The sequence below is a fragment of the Hibiscus syriacus genome, unplaced genomic scaffold (genome assembly GCF_006381635.1).
Source record: "Hibiscus syriacus cultivar Baekdansim isolate YM2019G1 unplaced genomic scaffold, ASM638163v2 tig00111708_pilon, whole genome shotgun sequence".
In the NCBI taxonomy this organism is placed as follows: Eukaryota; Viridiplantae; Streptophyta; class Magnoliopsida; order Malvales; family Malvaceae; genus Hibiscus; species Hibiscus syriacus.
Genome location: NW_024063159.1, coordinates 3,634,290 through 3,641,243, shown reverse-complemented (window position 1 = coordinate 3,641,243; position 6,954 = coordinate 3,634,290). Strand labels below are relative to the sequence as shown.

General features: G+C 39.2%; 1 pseudogene; it reads right to left on the bottom strand.

Moving 5' to 3' along the window:
- Window positions 1-1,214: 1,214 nt before the first annotated feature.
- LOC120167967 lies at window positions 1,215-2,471 on the bottom strand (annotated as a pseudogene).
- Window positions 2,472-6,954: the final 4,483 nt, after the last annotated feature.

Here is a 6,954-nt window from a genome sequence, read left to right as displayed (position 1 = left end):
ACACCAAAAAAAAAAAGAATAAGAATACATGCATTAAAAAAACTCAGGTTTTGATGAATTTAAGAATGCTCCAACTATCATTCTTTCTTGACCCCATTTTTACATGAAAATTATTGTCATCATCTCTTTAATGTAAGCATTCAATCAATTTTATCTTTAATTTATATTATGAATGCATTCGCAATTATAAAAATTTTTATAAATAGTTAAATATAATTTTTATGATTTGTTTATTAAGCGATTGGAGTTAAAGTCCATATTTTTAATGAAAATTCCATTCAAGCACTTAAAGTGGTACTTCTTATTTTTCTATATCATTCCAACCTGCCATCCCATTTCATTTTTACTATATTCCAGTGAACCTAAAGTACCATAAATTTATATATTAAATGTAGTTATTAGTTATGAACGTCAGTTTCTTATCTGCACTGTCACAAGCAACAGTTGAGCTCATCATGCCAATTAGTGTGTCGAAGATTGTATCGTGCGACACTCTTAATATACGGTTAAGAAAATACGTTATTGATTTTGTTATTATTTTTTAACAAAATAGGTAAAAATTACCTAAAACATTATTATTTCTACCTAAAACATTAAAAAAAAATTAACAACTCCGGTAAAGTATTCAATAATAACAAAATCGATAGAAAAATTAATAAAATCAGTAATGTTTTCCGGATTTGTTAATAAAACCGGTAAAACGTCCAATAATAATAAAATTAGTAGAAATAATAATGTTTTCTGTAATTTTTTACTGATTTTGTTAAAATAATAATAATAAAATCGATAATAATTTTATTAATAATATATTAAAGATGATGCACGAGATCATTTCCCCTGTTTGTCAGTCAAAAGAATACTCTTCTTTTAATGCTGCCACCCATGTTCACCTGTTATTTTATTGTTAAAAAATTAAATTCTTAAGCAATACTCAAATTAAAAAAAGAATTGAGCCAATGGGAATTGAGAAATAGATTCATATATTGATCTCCAAGAAAACCCAAGTAAGCTTGATGATCGGTTAACATCTGCCTGCAACTGGAACTCATCATCTTTGAAACTCAACAAAACTCCACAGATACATTGCTTATACATTTTTTACATAAAAACTGAACTTAAACACTGGGAATTTTGATTTGCTTAACTTCAATGGACTTGCACGGTTATTCTAGTTGCTGGATAAAAATAACAGTTCAATATTACAGGACCATGTCTTCTTCTTCTTCAACCTTCAAAAGGATGGGACGATGCCGTATTTGGTGTCAGACATAAAACCAGCAGCAGATGCTGAGTTAAAGATGATGTCGACGTCGTTGTCGGTTTGAGTCCTTTTGGCGAAACGGCCTTTGATTCTCGGCCTCGACTCGGCGTACGCCTTTCGTGAGGCGTATCGGATTGTTTTCTCGAATTTCCTGTTCTTTCTCTTATCTCTGTACCTTAAAACTCTAGCCTCTCGATCCATCCCGCCTGCTTGGCTACTTGTCGCGGTGGCCAACATCGGTCCGCTTGAATCGGTCATGGTTCGTCCGAAAGAATACGACATGTCGGACATGGAATTCCCGTCTGGAACTAATCCTATATCGAGCGAAGACGAAGAAACCTGAAAGTTGTGTGATTTTCAACAGTTTTATTGATTGTGTAATTGAAGAAGGTGGATTGAAAATTTGAAATACTTACGCTATGGCTGAGAGACCGAGTTTGAAATCCGAAAGCAGGCGGCTTAGATCGACAGAATTCGATTTCAAAACGATTTTCATTGTTGATGACTGGTTTGGTCTGGACTGGAACTAAACTATCCGTAGCTGCATTATGATGATCGTGTTGAACTTGGAACATGGTCTGGTACTCGAAATCGATGAAGGGATCGATTTCGAAGAAGAACAAATCACCAGCAGCTTTAAATTCATTAGTCTCCGTGGCAAGTTTCGGATCTACATCATCTTGTGGGCAGCAATCGGTCCCATCATGATCCGAGGTCGGGACGAGAAAGCTGAAAGGGGAAGATTGGACGATAGAATCGGTGGAATCGAAGAAAGGCTCAACAGGGACACGCTCGTGACGACGAGCCAGGGATTAGCAGAGTGGATATCGGCATCACAAGTGACACAAAGTGCGGCAGCGTCGGCCTTGCAAGTAACAGCAGCAGGCGCCTGCTCACACACCTCGCACATCCACACCCGACCATGTTGAACCGAACCGAGCTCGTTGGTACCGGAATGGACCCTAGAATCACAATTCAGACACATAAAAACTAAATCGACACGGCAAAAAATAGCTGCCGATGTCGATTTACATATGTCACATAGCTTCGTAGCCATGCCCCAGCCTCCAGTACTCCTCCTGACGCTCCCTATCTCAATTCCCATCTTCACAAAACTAAAGCAATTTTAAGGTTTTTTTCTTGGCCTTTGGAATTTGGACTAAAACGTGTAGAGATTGCACACTTGCTATAAGTCTGTTATTTGATTGGTTTGGCTTTTGGAGGGTGAGAAGTCTAGGTGTAGACGAGTAATGGAAGGACACGTGGAACAACATACACCAAGAGAAATTAAATTTCATTTTCCTTTGAAGGAAAAATATTTGGGGGGTTTAATGATGTTTTGTTCGGTTGTGGTAAAGGAAACTATTCATTTTTGGAAAAATGTCTGTGCCGACGTGGACCCAAGTGGGACCTACTTGCATCCAACTGAGAAGGGGCGACCGCTGGAGCCGTCGCTTTTATCGAAAGGCGTCGGCTTTTCCAATTTATCCATATTTTTCTTTATAATATAAAAAAATTTATTATCAACTTTTTTTTTAAAAGTGAAATTTCTGAAAAATCACTGGTGATTGGTATATTTATTGATTTAATATCAGTCAGTTTATATTTTTTGATTTAATACCTGTAGCAGTAAAGTTTGCTCTCTGTCCTGCGCTATATGTTGATTTGGTGTCACGTGGGGTATAGTGCGTCCCCTGCACCGCGCTATACGCTGACATGGATTACACGCAGGTATAGCGCGGCTCCTGATCCGCGCTAATACGCCACGTAGGGGTATAGCGTGGATCAGGGGTCGCGTTATATCTGGTTATCTGACACGTGGGGTATAGCGCGGTACAGGGGGCGCGCTATACCCATAATTACCCCCATACCCCAGACGCTTCACACCCCAATCCTCCCTATAAATACCTCAATCCTCAATCACTTTCATCACACCAAATTCTCTTAAATTCTCTCAAATACTCTATCTGTTTAAGGTATATTTTATAATATTTTTAATATTATATATTTAATTTATTTAATTATTTTACTAATATTATTCTTTTGCAGATATATAATGGAAGGCAGTCTACTTCGCTTGGATGGAAATCATATATCTCGACACTTTGCTGATACGGTAACATTTTAACGTTTTAATTAATTTAAATTATTAGTAATAATTAGTTGATTTATTTAATGCATGATTATTAGATTAAGAATTAATTTTTGTAATTATTTATTTTTAGGAGAAAGACCGTGTATTAGATCTTTTTATTAGGAATCTTAAGTAGTGATACCTAGTTGTCTTGCCGTATTTAGTAGAGGTGGATTTGGTTACATAGTAGATATCAGTCACTGTAAGTAGACATACCTTATTTCTGCCTTAGTAGAGCGGTAGAGGCCGGAGACCCACACCATCTTCCGTGCGGAGAGTGCACGATCACGCTTGAGGATGTTTCTATGCACCTGAGCTTCCGGTGGATGGAGATGTGATATCAGGGATAGCTTCGGTTCTTGGATACTTTGTCGGGATAATCTAGGACGTGTCCCGGAAAGTTTTATCGGAGCTAGGATACCGTTAAATTGGTTAGATGCCAATTTTCGGGAGTTGAGCGCAGACGCCTCTGAGGATGAGGTTAAGATGTATGCATGGGCATGCATATTGCAGTTAATAGGAGGGTTGCTGATGCCAGACAAATCGCGCAACCTAGTTCACTGCATGTAGTTGCGATATCTTAGCGACTTTCGTCTTATCGGATCATTCAGTTGGGGCTCGGCAGTTTTGGCTTTGTTGTACAGGGAGATGTGAAGCCACTGACTACAGGCGTAATGCTATCGGCGGATGTCTCCTACTGCTGCAGTCTTGGGCATGGTATTGATTGCCCTTTTTATGTCCCGTTGTGAAGAACCCATTCGTATTTCCACTATTTTTGAGGTAATTATAAAACTGATTTTGTATATTAATAATTGTATACAGCGTATAATAAATTTTTCTCCTTGAATAGGTAGTCTACTGATAGGAAAAATCATCAGGAGCTACCTGATGATTTAGAAAAAAATTAGGGTGCTAATCGATCAGAAGGCTGGCACACAAGTATGAATTTAATGTTTAAAAATCGATTTAGATTATAGTTATATAATTAGATTATTATTTTGATAAAAAATTATATATTTTTTAGTTTTGGGTGCCATATTCTACTGATGATGTGAGGGCGTGATCCCTGAGTTGAGGGGTCCATCAGATGTTTGGATGGCGATGGTCCCTCTGATCTGTTATGCGGCCGTCGAGTGACACTCCACTGATCGCGTGCTCCGACAGTTTGGTTGTTTTCAACCAATTCCGGAAGCACCTCGCAATATGGACGAGTTGTATAGCTTAGATAGACGCGACAAGACAGATACAGATTGGTTGGTGAGACATCATGAGTGGGTCGTGTTGTGGGAGGATCGACATCGGCGCCTTCCACGTAGAGAGCCCATTTTTACTAACTTCTTGATGTATGCTCAGGATTATTATGAGTGGTTCAACAGTAACGGGAAACCGTTTCTACTTCCCGAGGATGCACGAGGGTAGACCTTTCCACGAAGTCGACAGAGACGTTCACCGACACAGCACCATCGTCCCCCGACTCGTGGACGGAGAGCAGGTACTTCCGGTTCATCCTCAGCTGCACCAGCAACACCTTCACAGCAGCCACCGCAGCCATTTATGATGCCACAGCCATATATGATGCCGCCATCGCCTTTCCATTACCAGATGCCGCCACCACGGCCTTCACCTGGTTTTATGACCCCGCCGCCGCCGCCGCCACCATCACAGATGACCCCTCCTGGAGGCTATTATGGGTCTATGTTTGTAGATCCAACTTGGGGTTCATATGTTAGATATTATGTTGTTTTTCCTCTTCATTTTCGATACGCGAACCATCCAATTGCATCCATTTTCGCGTCGGGCACAGTAGCATACATATTTTTCGATCGTGGATCGGTTGATTCTGGACTGAACAGAATTACGGATATTGTAATTTTTTTATAGCCATCACCGCTTCTTCTTTGCTTAAGAACTCCATGCCTAAAGATAACTCATCATTATTTATTGATGAGTAATATCCATAGTCACCGAGATAAGACATATCCGCAAATTCTGGCCCGTACATTGCACCATAATCATCTTCATACATGTGTGTAGGAGGGTCAGTTTGTGCCACATTTCCTGAAACTTCATCATCATCAGAGTTGAATTGTGGTGATTCTGGGTGAATGAATAGTCCAGTCTCAGCACCATCCGCACCAGGCTCACGAAGCGGTTCTTCTGGTGGAGATGATGGTTCCTCCATGTTCTCCACATTTAGGTCAAAGAACCTACTACTTGCATGCATTCCCCTTGAACTGGAAGGCATATCGACATTGAGATCGAAAAAGCTCGCAGTCGAATGCCTCCCCCTGGAGCTTGAAGCCATCGTGTCAAATGGAAACTGCACAGATGGTTGCGTCGATGGCATCTCCATATGGTCAAAGAAATTTGCAGATGAATGCCTTCCCCTTGAACTGGATGCGGTGTTGCCATACGGATTGTTCGTTGACCCACCTCGATACATATCGTAAGGAGTTGCGGATGAATGTCTCCCCATTATAGTATTAAAATCATTACACATTACTGTAGTCGGGTTGTCAACTTGATCAACTTGTTCAGCCAGCCCATACTGTGAGCTTAAAGATTGACCCCGAACAGCACGCACTTGAACAAAATGTGCATACATCTTAATAGCGGCGTCTGAATAATTACTTTGAGCTTCAACCATCATTTGAACATCATCATTGTTCGAAAGTTCGAACGCTGTATAAGTTGGCAACAATGATGTTGGAAATCTGTACTGCAACGACGACATTCTTCTACTACTTCCAACATGAATCTTCCTCGAAATCTTCGTTATCAGCTCCTCAAGAGTTATGTTTCTCTTGAATGATATTTTAACACGCTCATTTGATACGAAAACAACGCCGGTTCATCTTCTCGAATTTCACCATCCTAATAAACAATAGCTGAAAGTCGCGCCATTTGAGTTTAAAAGTGCGACAATATTATATCTGTAAAAAAATAACTGAAACAAACCTGATTAAATAAATTATATAAACGAAAATATAACACAATAATTTTTTACACATCAACGTAAATAATTTAAATATATAATTTTATATTACTTGCACCGCAAAACTATTTCGACGTATGCTCCCGCTTTTTAATTTTACAAACATAAAAATTAATTGAAAATAATTAGTATAATATTTTTTTCAAATAATGATAATAAACAATAAGTATAATTAAAAAATTATAACAAAATTACCTTATAACGAAAAATCGCACGAACTTCAAATCAAATATGAGAAGATTGTCAGAATTATTACTCGTTGACGGGAATTGTTGTATTAATTTATAAGTTGAGAGGAGAGATGCGAGGAGATGTGAGAAACTTAACCTGCGGAGAAGGTATTTATAACCATATAAGCGACATACCTGCACCGCGCTATATGTAATTATTCAGATAAAAGATATAGCGCGGATCATGACCGCGTAAATATAATTCACCTCTACGTGGCGTATAGCGCGCCCCCTGATCCGCACTATACCCCTACGTGGCGTATAGCGCGGATCAGGGGGCGCGCTATACACAAATGTAATTCATGTCAGCGTATAACGGTGCAGGGGGGCGCTA